This window comes from Trichechus manatus, unplaced genomic scaffold (genome assembly GCF_000243295.1).
Source record: "Trichechus manatus latirostris isolate Lorelei unplaced genomic scaffold, TriManLat1.0 scaffold00101, whole genome shotgun sequence".
NCBI lineage: Eukaryota > Metazoa > Chordata > Mammalia > Sirenia > Trichechidae > Trichechus > Trichechus manatus.
In genome coordinates this window covers 9,415,779-9,431,402 of record NW_004444037.1, presented here as the reverse complement: position 1 = coordinate 9,431,402, position 15,624 = coordinate 9,415,779, and the positions used below count along the sequence as shown (strand labels likewise).

The 15,624-nt window shown below is 37.8% G+C and overlaps 1 protein-coding gene across 18 annotated transcripts in view; it reads right to left on the bottom strand.

Annotated features, from left to right (window-relative positions):
* The window catches only part of FRYL (FRY like transcription coactivator), a 281,765-nt gene that overhangs the window by 224,583 nt on the left and 41,558 nt on the right, over nt 1–15,624 (bottom strand). For 12 of the 18 annotated variants that reach the window (XR_002825074.1, XM_023737361.1, XM_004382915.2 and 9 more), the window contains exon 2: nt 7,286–7,461. The exons of 1 other annotated variant lie outside the window; for it this stretch is intronic. The gene's annotated coding sequence lies outside the window, so the exon portion shown is untranslated. Of the gene's footprint in view, nt 1–5,585; nt 5,686–6,873; nt 6,960–7,285; nt 7,462–15,624 lie in introns of all 18 variants that reach the window. 5 more of the 18 variants (XM_023737362.1, XM_023737363.1, XM_023737365.1 and 2 more) reach the window with 3 other exon arrangements.

Genomic DNA, 15,624 nt, shown 5'->3' with positions numbered 1-15,624 from the left:
AGAGAAATGAAAAATTAAAACTACAGTGAGATTTCATTTGATAAAAGCTCTAAAGTTTGACAACATATTCTGCTGTCTGTTGTCAAGGTTATACATGGAAAAATAGGCATTTTCACATAATACTGATAGGAACACAAAGAAGTACGATTCTTATAAGGATAAATCTGGTAATATCTAATAAAATTATATACTCATTTACCCTCTGACCCTGCATTCCATTTCTAGGAATCTGTCCCAGTACAGAATGTCAAAATATAAAAATATATATAACACAGAGAAAGTTATTTGCTGCAGTTATTAGAAATAACCCAAATGTTCATCAGCTGGGAAGTGGCTAACTAAACTATGGTACAACAGGATATTATGTAGCTATAAAAAGAAATGAGTAATATACTACTAAGATGTGACCTGCAAGATATAGTAAGTAAAAAAATATATATATACAGTATGCTACCATTTATAAAAGAAAGGAAGGATATGAATATACAGCCTTATATTAAAAAAAAAAACAAAAAACCCAAGAATGGAAGGATACTAAAAATAACAAATTAGTTGCCCTCAAGTCGATTTCAACTCATGCTGACCCCATGTGTGCAGAGTAGAACTGCACTCCACAGAGTTCTCAAGTCTGTGACCTTTCAGAAGCAGATCGCCAGGCTTTCTTCTGAGGCACCTCTCAGTGTGTTCAAACCACCAACCTTTTAGTTAGCTGTCGAGCATTTAACCATTTGCACCACCCAAAAACTGAAAAAAAAAATTTTTTTTTAATTATTACTTATAAGGGAAGGGAGAGAATAAGGCGGAAAAACAAAGATAGCAGCTAGACTTCTTTGAATATATCTTATTTATAGATTTGACTTTGGAACGATGTAAATAATATATATAATTATCAAATAAAACTACATTTTAAAAAAGTGATATCAAATATACATCAAAATATCAAAAATAAAATGAAAGAAATGAAAATAAATGTATAACTATACTGAAAAAAGGTTATTACAACCAACTTAAACACTATGTTGCATGCAGTCTCTAAAATGGCCCCCAGTACTTCCCTCCTCAGGCACCTATGTAATCACCTCCCCTTAAGTCAACAAACATGGACTGGATTCAGAGACTCAGTAACAGTGAACAGAATGCAGCAAAGGTGGTAAAATGTTACATCTGAGATTAAGTTACAAAATGACCTTGGCTTTGGTCTTGGTCACCCTCTCTCACTTGCTCTGAGGGAAGCCAGCTACCATGTTGTTAGCTACCCCGTGGAGAGACCCAAGGAAATGGTCTCTGGCCAACAGCCAGGGAGAAACTGAGACCTGCTAACAATTGTATTAGTGAGCTTGAAAGGGAGTCCCTCTCTCCTCCACTTGAGCCTTGAGATGACAGCAGCCCCAGTCGACACCCTGACTACAGCTCTGGGAGAGATCCTGAGCCAGGGGCATCCAGCTAGGATATACCCCACAGAAACTATGAGAGAATAATAAATGTTGTTTTAAGTGGTTAGCTAAGTTTTGGGGTAATATACAGCAACAGATAACTAATACATAGTACTTTGACTATTCCTAGAGGAATATGTTCTAAGGCCAAAAAAGAATTCCAACTCCATGTCTGTGTATATATCCAACAGAAATAAATATATATGTCCACTAAAAGACAGGTACAAGAGTGTCCATGGCAACTTTATTCATAACAGCCCCAAACTAGAAACAACTCAAATATCCATCAACTAGAGAATGGATAAATCGTGGTATTTCCTGTAATATATTGTATTACTATATATAATATCGTATATAGTATTACTACACAGCAACGGAAAAAAAAAAACTGCTTCATACAACAAACAATACAGGTGCATCTCACAGACATAACACTGAACAAAAAAAGCCAGATACAGACAGAACTTGTCAGAATAGTAGTTATCTTAAGGAGAAGTACTGACTGGGAGGCAGCACAAAGGAGCCTTCTAGGGTGCTAGAAATATTTCCTATATCTTGATCAGGGTGGTGTTTTTGTGGGTGTATACATTTGTAAAAATTCACCAAGCTGTACACTCAAAATATATGCACTTTACATAAGCTATAACTCAATAAAAAATTTTTTTTAAGTCTTAAACTGTTTTGATAATCATAATGTTGATTGTAATGTTAGCACTGCTATTCTGAGAATGTTGTATATATTATAATGGGGATAATGGAAACGAGTAATTATATAACATCCCAATTATATTATTCCTGGTGTTGCTGAGAACCAGGATTCTCAGTTGGGAGAAAGAAGATACAGATGTAAGATAAAAAAAAGATTAAGTAAAAGCTTTGCAGTGCTGATACTGAATTGTAAGTATCAGTATGAACTCATCAAGTACTGTGTCTTTAAAAGAAAAATTTTCCTAGTTCTGACCACTAAAAAGGACTAAAAACAATGACCAAACCATTAGCAATAAGAACTCCTAGAGTCCATATTGTGGTCTTGAAATTCTATTTCCCACTAAAGGAATGAGTGTTCCTTGGAGCAACTGCTGATGCCAAATGTGGGGAGGAAATTTACATGATGAGCTGGAGTATCTTATCATTCCAGACAGTCAAGAAGTTATCACAAACTACTAGGGTCATGTCAAAAGAACTCAGGAACCAATGCTAAAAGACTTTCACTGCTCAATAAGCATCAATAAGGATATAAAGCCAAAACCAAACCTGTTGCCGTTGAGTTGATTCTGACTCATAGCAACCTTACAGAACAGAGCAGAACTGCCCCATAGGGTTTCCAAGGAGCTGCTACTGGATTCAAAGGGCCAAGCTCTTAACCACTAGCCACCAGAGCTTCAATAAGGATATAAACACAATGAATTTTAAAAATATCCAATATGTTTAAATCTAAGAGACCATAATGAAGCTGGAAGGGAGATTCTAATTAGTCACTACTGGAGAAAGCTAATATAACCAACTCATTATTTTGAAAATTGGTAAAAAGAGGGAAAGAATCAGGTGTTTACCCTGCCTTTCCTATACAAACTGTCCTACTAGGTAACAAATAGTGTACAAGGGGGAGTTTCTCTTTATAGAACAACCCAATTAATAAATGAAAAAGGAATTACAGTATTAAAATATTACCATTTAGCAATCCCTAATGATTTGGCTCAGTGACAGAATTCTCACCTTCCATGCAGGAGCTCCAGGTTGGATTCCCGGCCAATACACCACATGTGAAGCCACCACCCACTTGTCAGTTGAGGACTGCCTGTTGTTATGATGCTGAACAAGTTTCAGCACAGCTTCCAGACTAAAACAGACTAGGAAGAAAGACCTAGCGATCTACTATCAAATAATCAGCCAGTGAAAACTCAATGGATCACAATGGTTTGATTCGGTTGAGCATAGGGTCCCCATGAGTGGGGGCCGACTCAACTGCAGCAAATAACAACAGCAATTTAATACACCTAAGGCAGGGAGTCCATCACCTGTTTTCGTAAATAAAGTTTTACTGGAACATAGCCATTGTCATTAATTTATGTTTTGTCAATGGCTGGTTCCCAGGAGTCTAGTTGTTGTGACAGAGACCAGATGTTCCACAAAGTTGAAAATATTTATTACCAGCCCCCTCAGAGAAAACGTTTGCTAACTCTTGATTTAAAGCACTGAGCATCAATGGTCATTATCAGCATAAACAAAGAGACAACTAGACATATGTACACCAGACATAATATTTGCCAAAAGACACAGACTTGTCAAAAGAAATCAAACCTGAATCTGCTCAAATCTCTAGATCCAACTACCAATTAATAAAGATATAAAGGACAGAGAAGCACATTAAATCACATCACAGGAATATAGTTAACAACATCCACAGCTATAGGACAATGGCCCAATTTGCTCAACAAATAAATTTCAAAGAAAAGAGGTGGAGGCAAAGAGAGAGAGAGAAGGGGAGAACCTTAAGAAAAAAATTTACCAACTGCAATGTGTCGGGGGGAGAAGGGCTTTATCTAATCTTGATTTAATTAAATAAACCACTTATAAAATGTATGAGACAATTAGAATTAACACTGATTGGATACTGATGATATTGGAATTGTTGCTTTCGTTTTTCTTAAGTTCACACTTAAATATATGGTATTATGCTTATATTTAAAGAGAATCTAATATTTTAGGGATACATACCAAAATATTTACAAATAAGTTATACAATATATAACTTCTGTTTTAAAAGAATACAGGTATTGAAAAAAAGTTGATGGGGAATGGGTAAGTAAGTTTGGCCATGACTTAATAATTACTGAACCTGGGTGGTGAATATGAAGATTCATTACACTAGCTTGCCCACTTTGTATATGTTTTAAATTTTCCATAATAAAAAGTAAATAAATAACACAAGATATTCCTTCTTCAGATACAACAACAACAAAATCTGCAGTAAAAGGAAAAACAAGTTAGGAAGTACACTGTCGTTGCTGTTAGTTGTCGCTGAGTCCATTCCAACTTATGGTGACCCGATGTGTGCAGAGCAGAACTGTTCCATAGTTTTCAAGGCAGATCACCAGGCCTACCTTCCAAGGTGCCTCTGGATGGGCTCCAACAGTCAATCTTGTGGCTAGCAGTCGAATGCTTAACCATTTGCACCACCCAGGGATTCCGGGAAGTACATAAAATAGCCCCAAAAAGGCAACTTGAGAGTGGCAAGGGATAGTGTGGCGTCTTTCAAAGAAGGGTAACAAGCCAACTTTGGAAGAAACCAGCTTAGAGATCACATAAACGATCACATAAGTGACTGCTGAGTAGACCTTTTCCAACTGCATTAAGCAGTCAGAACTGAGAAAAAAAGAACATATGTAGCAAATTAATTCATGTGGTAAGAGAGGGAACTCAGAAGGTTAAAAAAGCAAGAGAACATAAGGTGCTGCTGAAAGTATGATTGTGGGGTTCTGATGAGTAGAAAATTAATGAGCCCAGGGAATACCTAACCAATTAGAAAAAAAGACAATGCGAAGAAACTGCAAGCCATAATAAAGACAAAAAACAGATTCAAAAAGTGTGACATGATACAGACTTCTGACCATGAGAGGAAACTTTCAAGACCTAAGAAGTGGAACTGTTCCAGGTGATGACAAGTTCTAAGGTAAGAGGCGATGGGGCGTGAGGAAGTACCCAGCACTTTGGACCTGCAGTCCTGTTCAACTAATGCTAGTTCACTAATAGGTTTCATCTACATGCTGAAGAATCACACCCTTCTTCTAAGCTTGTTTGAGGAAAATCTCTATATTTTTTACAGGGTCCCAGAATTGCAACCACTGGTCAAAGATGTGTCCCCCTCTAATGAATACTGCGCCTCTAGGTGAACTCAAACCTCCCACCTTTCAGTTAGCAGCCAAGCGCATTAAACGTTTGCACTACCCAGGGACTCCATTGAATTACTAAATTGAAAATGACAGATGCTGGACAGAAAGCATGATGAGAGCCATTAATCTGATACAAGATTGTTCAGAAAGGGAACGTCTAAGTCAAAGGAAGGAAAGTACTAAAGATCAGTAGAAGAGAAGGATAAGAATGTAGAGAAAAAGGAATAAAAAACATCATCTTCAAAAGAGAAATACTTACTGAAAAATGTTCTGACAGTGGGAACCATATTATGGCCCGTAATTCTGAGAAAATAGGCCAAAAATGTCTCTATTACATAGGTTAGAGAAGAAACAGTATCCTCAAAAAAAAAAAAAAAAAAAAAAAATTGGTTCATTACAGTCATACAGTGTTAGATATATGAAAGAACCAAGAAACATTATAAATCATTTAGTCTAGCACATTAATTTTATAGATGAGAAAAAACTGACATCTACTGAGACTAATTAGCTTGCATTCAAGAACACTATGTAATTAGTGGTTAGAACTAGGGCTAGAATGTACCCCATTCTTCACTCTAGCTCTCTGCCTTTTATCCTCATCCAATACCATGATTTCCATTTGGTGACTTGCTTCTTTATAGTTCTAAATGTCATTATATATTTTCTTTTACAAATAGCAGGCATCTGGTAGATATCTGTTGACTGACTGGCTTCAAATAAGTTCTTCAATGACTTTATGTTAAAAGTTTCCCATTGCAGAATGTAAAATGTTGCAGCTGCTATGAAAAACATTTTGGCACATCTGCAAAAAGTTAAACAAAGAAATGCCATAGGACCCATCAAGTCTACTCCTGGGTAGACAGCCAAGGGATTTTAAAGCAGGGACTCAAAGAGATACGTGTAAACTGATGTTCACTGCAGCATAATTTACAACACCCAAAAGATGGAAACAACCCAAGTGTCCATCAATAGATGAATGGATAAACAAAATGTGGCAGACACATACAACGGAATATCATTCAGTCTAAAGATAAATGAAAATCTGATACATGCTACGACATGGATGAAAAGTGAAAACATTATACTGAGTGTGTGATCCCATTTATATGAAGTATCTAGAATAGTCAAATGCATAGTGACAAAGTTAGTTACCAGGAGCTAGGCGAAGGACGGAAGGGAGTTACAGCTGAAGGGGTACTGGGTTTCTGTTTAGGGTGATGTAAAACTTTTGGAAATGGACAGTGGTGATGGTAGCACAAAATGATGAATTTAATTAATGTCTCTGAATTATGCACTTAAAAATGGTTATGATGGCAAACTTTTGGTTATATAAATTTCAGCACAATAAAATAAAAAAGTCTCACCTTTCAGCAACTTGTTCTACTCCATTTTACTCCCCTGCCCCTCAAAAAAATGTGTCCTGAGTAAATCTCAGAGATGTGCAAGACAGCTTGTTGGCTAACCAAATCTATGCTTCCAAAAAATGTTAGAATATGAAAAGGCACACATAGTGCCATGCTGTAAAAAGAAGAGCTGGCATTACACACCTCTCTTATCTTCTTTAAGATATATTATTTGCAACTGCTGGGAAGTGAGGAGCTATCTTGACCCACTGGGCTCAAAATGTCTTTAACTGATAAGAAAAGATGTAACAGGATAAACTACATCTGTCTACAGAGCACATAAAGTACACACAAATAAAACTGTTTACATTTTTATATTTATTCTTTACAAATATAACATGTTTTGAAGCTTCCAAAAACCTGAGATGTTGCTGCTATTTTTAGACGTGATTTAGAAAAAATTAGCCCCCCCTCCCAAAAAGTGCAAGTATTACTCATATGTAAAACGAGAATAAGGCATGGAAAGGAGGAAGGCAATCCAAATACAACTGTTTTAAAATTTTTCTATTAATTCTTTAAAAAAAAAAACAAAAAAAAAAACAACGCATAGCCTTACCACTTAGGAACAGTTGTTGAGGCACAGAGTTTGTAGAAAAGACACCAACTTTGGAAAGGATCCATCTAGAAGCTTTTTCAATCTGGAGCTTGTACTTTATAGGCACTGAAGTGAGCACACTCAGACAAAGCAGTAGTGATTCACCGTGTATAAAGCAGAACATGGAATGGTAAAGGCTGGAAGAGAGAAAAATTTGAAACATGGCTGGTTATTAGTAACAGCCGTGTTTTAAAACAAAACCTGTAACATTTTAGCAGCTTTCAAATAACATACATCAAACTGCTGAAATTAATTTTTATAATTGAGAATTTTGCCAAGAATTTATTATAATAAAATCTCAACTATACAGGGATGTATCTATGTAGAGAGAAAAGACATCAAGGAAATGAGAACTAATCCTTTAAGAGTTCTAATTTAAATGTTTATCCCACTCATAACAGCTTTCTTAAGTATATTATAAATTCCCTCGACATATTTTAAAAACATGCTAAACATAACTACCTGTTGCTTGGTGACAAGGGGTACCATCATAAAAGTGCTTACATAGTAAGTACTTGAGGACATACATTACAGGACTAAGGGTAATGACCCTAAAATTATCTTTCTTTCAAAAGATCCCCCAAGAAACAGAAACTCTCCATTGCTATTGGTAGTGGCAATATGTGTCAAAATTAGGAATGCATTTATACATATATACATATACAATCCTCCCTCTAGGATATTAACCTACAGATATAAATGCATGCTCACAAAATGACAAATGTGCACCAGGATTACTCTGGGATTATCTGTAAAAGTTAAACATGGAAAATAAGCCAAGAGAACCGGTTAAATCCCCAATGGTTCATAAAATCATCTATGGTTTATAAAAAGAAATATGCAGCTGTACAATGGATGACTAAAGATTCTCTGTACTTCTATGAAATGATTACCAGAATATAAGCATGGTACAGAATTTACATAACCATACATTCTTGCCATTATTAGGTACCACTGAGTTGATTTTTGACTCACAGAGAACCCATGTGACAGAGCAGAACTGCCCCACAGGGTTTTCTTGGCTGTAATCTTTACAGAAGATCATCAGGTCTTTCTCCAAGGGAGCTGCTAGATGGGTTTGAACTGCCAACCTTTTGGCTAGCAGCTGAGCACTTAACCATTGCACCACCACTGCTCCTTCATATACATACATATGTGTGTGTAGTTTCTGGGTAGTGTAAATAGTTTTATATATATATATATATATATAAAACCATTTGCACCATATATATGTCTATATATGTATGAAGCCCTGGTGATGCAATAGTTAAGAGCTATGGCTGTTAACCAAAAGGTCGGCAGTCCGAATCCACCAGCTGCTCCTTGGAAACCCTATGGGGCAGTTCTACTCTGTCCTACAGGGTCACTATGAGTCGGAATTGACTCAATGGCAAAAGGTTTGGGTTTTGGATTCTATATAAAGAGAGAGAGATTCCCTGTGTGGTACAATTAACATGCTCAGCTGCTAACAGAAAGGTTAGAGGTTTCTTCCAGAGGCACCTGGGAAGAAAGCCCTACAGATCTACTTGCAAAAAATCAGCCACTGAAAACCCTATAGAGCATAGTTTTACTGTGACACACATGGGGTCACCATGCATCCAAGTCAACGTGACAGCAACTGGTTTGGCTTTAAAAAGGACAGTAAAGAAACAGAATGAAGTCTAGAAATTCATTAGCCTCAGAGCTGAAGTTCTAATGGAAGAGACTAAACTGCTAACATATTTCCCTAATGTTCTTAAAACTTCAGTCAGCCTCAACCCTTTGCTGTGTGTGAACACACCTCACTCATTCATAAACCCAAATCTATGCGCACACTCTGCCTTCCATCTAGAACGCCCTCCATTCTGTGTATTGAAATTCATCTAAAATAATTTTTAAAGTCGGACATTCACTTATCCACTCAGCCTTGGCTTTCTCAACTGTAAATGGCAACAATAACACCTCAAAGGGCTGTGTTAAAAGGACCAAACATGTAAACACAGCACAATAGTTGGCAGTCAGCATGGAACAAATGTCACTAGTGTTGTTCATTCAGAACAATGAGTGCTCAATGAATATTTTCTAAATTGGCAAACAATAGAAAATGTCTTTTCCAGCCACACTGTACTCCTTGCTCTACAAGCAACAGTTTAAGGTTTGAGTTTAAGGTTTGACCTCTGAAAGTTAAGATGGTAAAAATTTCTGATAACCAAAGTTTTCATTTTATGGGAATCTCACAGAGATTCATGAACGTAAGAATAAAAACCCAATGCCATCAAGTCGATTCCAACTCACAGTGACCCTATATGACAGAGTAGAACTGCCCTATAAGGTTTCCAAGGCTGTAATCTTTACAGAAGCAGACCGCTATGTCTTTCTCCCATGGAGCAGCTGGTGGGTTCGAATTGCCAAACTTTCAGTTAGCAGCCAAGCGCTTCACTGCACCACCAGGGCTGCTTGATGTAAGAACAGCAACCCACTATTTCATGATTTTAGGAGTCCTGGTGGCACAGTGTTAAGAGCTCGGCTGCTAACCAAAAAGGTCGGCAGTTCGAATCCACCAGCCGCTCCTCGGAAATCCTATGGGGCAGTTCTACTCTGTCCTATAGATTCGCTATGAGTCAGAATCAACTCGATGGCACCTAACAACAACATTTCGTGATTTAGTCAAAAACAACTTGGTTCACTAATATCTATGAAAAAAAGGTGGGGGGTGGAGGAGGCAGCAAGCCTTACCAAAAAGAAAGTAGCTTTATCATTCACTTTTCAACAAGAACTTCAAAATCACACAAAGGACATGGTCTAGACATACTCTAATTATGGTATATTAAACAGCACTACTCCAGAGATTTGGATGACTCAAAGTATAGAAAAAAAGGGAAAAGAAGAATAACATGTATTTGATCATCAGGTGTGGTATCATGTATTCTATCTGCTAGGTGCATTTTACACACAATTAAGCTCGCATAACTCTAGGAGGTAGATATTATTTCCATCTGATGAATGAGAAGAAAGAGGTTCATAGGACTACTCAATATCAAGAAGGCCTCCCACGTCAATATCTCATTTCCATTTTGTTTCTATCACAGAACTTATCACTATCTGACATAAACCAAAAAACAAATCTGCTGCTGCAGAGTCAATTCCGACTCACAGCGACCACAGCAGAATCAACTCGACGGCAACGGGTAGTGTCTGACATAAGCCTATTTATTTACTTATATCCGTACTGCCTGTCTCCACAACTAGAATGTAAGCACGTAAGGGCCAGGAAACAATCTTTCTTGCTGACCACTGTTGATGAAGGGTGGAGGGGCAGGAATAGGAAAGGATGAAACAAGTAATGTTATGAAGGGAATGTGTCACTTGTTGAAGGAAGAATCATATTACAAAGTAGTATCTATGACACACACAGGTCAGAACCCTAACATCTTATAATCTCTTGCTTTTCAGACTCTTGGCCATATGTACTTTTCTTAGATGCTCAAAAATTGGGAGGCTTTATTACTGCCAAAGATATATTCAGTTTTCTTTTTTTTTTTTTTTTTTTTTGCTGGTTCTGATATTGCTTTCTACTTTTATAGCTTTATGTCAGAAAAGATGCTTTTTTTTTTTTTTTTTTTGAAGGGCGGAGTTGGGGGCAGTGGGAGGCAGGCGTAAAGGATCAAGTTCCAGCTGAGAAATCTAAGGGTTCAAGAAGGCTGGTCTCCAGTTCTCCAGTAAGCCCAAACCTACTATAACCTCCTCACCTTCTATAAATTCTGTTGTTTTTATCAAACTTCATCTGAGGCCTTTTCTACTAACCACGAATTCACGTGGGAAAAGACTGTTGTGATACACAGTCTACTCAGACCTTCAATATATTCTCACTATAATATTAGCTTAATTTACAGAAATATGGATCTCCTCTTTCTGCTCAGAATGAAAATATTCCCATTTTCTCCTTTCAAATCAATTAAAACTTTTCATTCCATTTCAATAAATTAAGAACTAAATACATACTTCTAGCTTGCTGAAACTATATTTCTTCATAGTATAAATTACAGCCAAAACCTCCACGGCTAGAGGAATTTAAAATGGTATGTTGAACAGAAAGAAGTTTTTTAAGGGCTTTCACTAAAAAAATCCCCATTGGTAACAAAAGTCTACCTTTCCCATTAACTTATTGTTTTCATAAAATAATTTCTTTTGATCACAGAATGAAAAATGTTTCATAAAACGAGTACTATGTTCACAAAATAATTTTAACTCCACTGATGTAACAAGAAGTCAGTGGTTTCCTTTTTGTGGTAAACAATGGACCATGGGAAACACATTCCCTGCTAAACATCTTTTACATTTTTTTCTACACAATTGGTTCAACTTCCTAATAATCACCATTTACCAGAAATGTGAAAGATAAAAATCTATCATGATACACAATAAGACTAAGCAAGCCAAAGGAGAAAAATAAAAGAACAACTACACGGGCTCCTTGAAGAGGGAAGAGAAAACTTCATACCCAACACTGACCATCTCCAAACTACTTTTTGTAACTGAAAATATCAGTTTCACGGTGACAAAAGTCTCACATCTTTTTTCTCCCTTCCTAAGGGATCACACCCATCAGCATATAAACATGCTAAAAATGACTGTTCATCTTTTAAAAAAAAAAAAGAGCCCACCCCATCACAAAACTACCTTCAGCTACAGCTGTATTTCTTTGCTCTCCTTTATGATAAAAATCCTCAAAAGAGTTGTCTCTAATAAATATTTCAAAGGCTTCCCTTCTTCATTTCTCTTCCCTACTTACTCCCTGAGTGGTACAAAGAGTTAAGCGCTCAACTACTAGCCGAAAGGTCGGTGGCTGGAACCACTTGGAGGCACCTCAGAAAACAGGCCTGGCAATCCTCTTCCCAAAGGTCACAGCCTTGAAAATCCTACAGAGCAATTCTACTCTGCACACGTGGGGTCGTCATGAGTCAGAACTGACTTGATGGCAACTAGCAACAACCACCACCACCACCCACTCCGAAGCTTTCCACCTTCACCACTCCACAGGATCATGTGTCAAAATCTTAATGACTTTCACACTTCATGAAATCCAAAGGTCAACATTCAGTCCTCATCTTTCTTGACCAATCAGCTGCAATTCTCTCTCCCTCTTTCTTAAAACATCTTCTTCATTCGGATTCTAAAATGCTATATTCTCCTGGTTTTCTTCCTCTTCTCCATGAGCTCCTCCTCCTGTGTCCTTTCCCAACTCTACTGTAGAGTCCTGAGTCAGTCCTCGGCCCTCTTCTCCCCTGACACTCACTCCTAAGTGACCTTATCCAGTCTCGAAGTCTTAAACCCAAATGTGGGACTTGTCAGTATATAGATGGTATCTCTAGCCCAGACTCCTTTCTCTCCTGAGCATTCAACTCACAAATTCAGTTTCCACTTGGATGTCTAATAGGATCTCAAATTTATAATCTCTAGCTCAATGTATTAACTCATAATATGTTATTGTTGTTAGCTGCTGTAGAGTTGGTCTGAGTTCGCGGCAACCCCGTGCACAACAGAACAAAATGCCGCCCAGTCCTGCACCATTCCCATGATTGGTTGCAGATTGGACCTTAAAGAGCAGTAGGATTTTCACTGGCTGATTTTCAGAAGCAGATCGCTAGGCCTTTCCTCCTAGTCCGTTTTAGTTTGGAAGCTCCACTGAAACCTGTTCAGCATCATAGGAACAAGAAGCCTCCACTGACAGGTGGGCAGTGGTCATAGATGAGATGCACTGGCCGGGAATGAAACCCAGGTCTCAAGCATGGAAGGTGAGAATTCTATCAATGAACCACCAATGCCCTCCAACTCTTAACACAGCCTCCAAAATCTTTGCCTGCCTCAGCATTGTTGTTAGCTGCTGTCAACATCTCAGTAAATAATACCATCATTCTTCTAGCTGCTCAGGCCAAAAATCTGGTGGTCACGTATTCTTTTCTTCCCCTCAAACCCCCAGATCCAATCCATCAACAAGTTCTGACAACCCTGTTTTAAATATATTGTATATCCTAAACCTGACCACTTCTTAGCACATCCACTGCTAGCACTCTAGTCTGAGCCATCATCATCTCTGATTCAAGCAATTAAGGTAGCCTCTTAAACTGATATTCCTGCATCCACACATTCCAACTTGCCACAGAGCAACACCAGTATTCTTTTTAGAATACAAAGTTGTTCACTCCACCCATGCTCAAAATCCTCCAGTGGTCTCCCATCAAATTTAGTTAAAAAAAAAAACCAAAAAACCATGGCCTCTCTGGCCCTTCCTTTCCTCTATTCTAGCCACACGGGCTTTCTTGCTATCCCTGAAGTTCAAGAATCATATTCCCACATCAGGGCCTGTGCACTTGCCCTTGCCTCTGCCTGGAAAGCTCTTTCCCTGAGCACGGCTTGCTCCCTCCCTCACTTTATTCAGATCGCTGCAATCGCTACTCTTCAGAGATGCCCTCCTTGCCACCCTATTTAAAATACTCTACCCCCATCACTCTCTAGCCAAACTTAATTTTCCATCATAGAGTTTATCATCCAATAAGGAGCCCTGATGGCACAACAGTTAAGCATTTGGCTGCTAACTCAAAGGTTGGCGGTTCAAACCTACCCAGCAGCTCCGAGGGAGAAAGACCTGGCAATCTGCTCCCCTAAAGATTACAGCCTAGGAAACCCTATGGAGCAGTTGTACACTGTCACATGGGGTCACCACGACTTGAAAATCGACTTGACAGCACCTAACAACAACTTGTTTATTGCTTGTCTCCCCAACTAAAAAGCAAACTCCAGCAGAGCAGAGATGGTCTTGGCTGACATTTATAATCCCCAGCACCATCTCCTGGCTCACAGTAGATACTCAATAAACATTTGTTGATGAATTAAATGACACCCATGATAACAAATGGATAATTCAAAAAATTAATATATAGACATTCAATAGTTTTATCCAATAAAATGGATATAAACAACTTCATAAATATCCATTTTCCTGCCTTTAGAAGAGTTTAGAGTAGTGTGATCTGCTTCCGTAAAGATTAACTAAAAAAATCTAAACCCACTGCTGCCGAGTCAATTCCGACTCAAATCTATAGGGTTTCCAAGGCCGTAAGCTTTACAGAAGCAGACTGCTACATCTTACTCCTGTGAAGCAACTGATGGGTTCAAACCACCAACCTTTCTGTTAGCAGCTGAGCACTTAACCACTATATCACCAGCCTAGAAAACCCTATAAGGCAGTTCTACTCTGTCACATGGGGTCACTTATGAGTCAAAAATTGACTAGACAGCACTCAATAACAAGAGTAGTGCTAAATGATAGGGAAAGGGAAATAAACTTGTTGTCTTCAGTACATAAATTCAGTATATTTGCTACTTAACCTTATATCCATTTTCAAATGTAATCTGTCTCCAGAAAATAACTGATTTCAAACTTTTTCTCTCCAGCCTCTTAAATACCTAAATCAACCTATATCCAAAGCAAGCTTAAAAGGAAGAGCAAGACTCAGATGATAACCTAAAAGTACATATTTGACTAACTCCTTTTTCCAATACCCCCTGAGATGACTCAATCAATATAAAAGAAAAAATGCTACCATCATTAGAAATCAGAAAGGGGCATCTACCCACGTCTGACATTTTGAGTTTTCATGAAGATATTTTAAGATAAGAACAATGGGAAAGGAGGACCAACCTGGCCATTCTTCAGCCATTATGTGCTATGCTCTGAGCATCTGCTAGCCAGCCTACTCTACTTAGATGCACCCCAGAAAGAAATAATCCATGCTCAATCCCTCCCTCCATCAAATTCACAGGGCTGAAAACTAACTGCAATCTTTAACAGACACCAACTATTCTTTGAGAGAAGGGGAAAGAAAGAGTAGACTCTCTTGTCAGGTTGTGACAGAGCCTGTGCAATCACATAGCTATCAACACTGAATAATGTATATATGTAAAAAAAAAAAAAAAATTACCAGTTTTATGAAGAGAATTAGCAGATACAGAAGACTGGTGAAAATTTCAGAATTTCAAGGATAATGATCTTGCAAAACCTTTAAACAAAGAATTAAAAGGCAAAACCATTTGTTTATCTTAGAGAATCACCTTGTTTTTTTTGGGCAGGGGGGTTGTCAGGTTTACCAAAGGAGTATCCACAATCAGGGTTAGAGACTTTGAGACTTTCTCTTAAAAAAACCACAAATCAAGTCATTAAAAAAATAAAATATATAGAGGATATTAACAACAATTAACACACTTAACACATATAGACTTCAGAGAATTTTATAACCTACATTCTTTTCAAATGTTCTTGG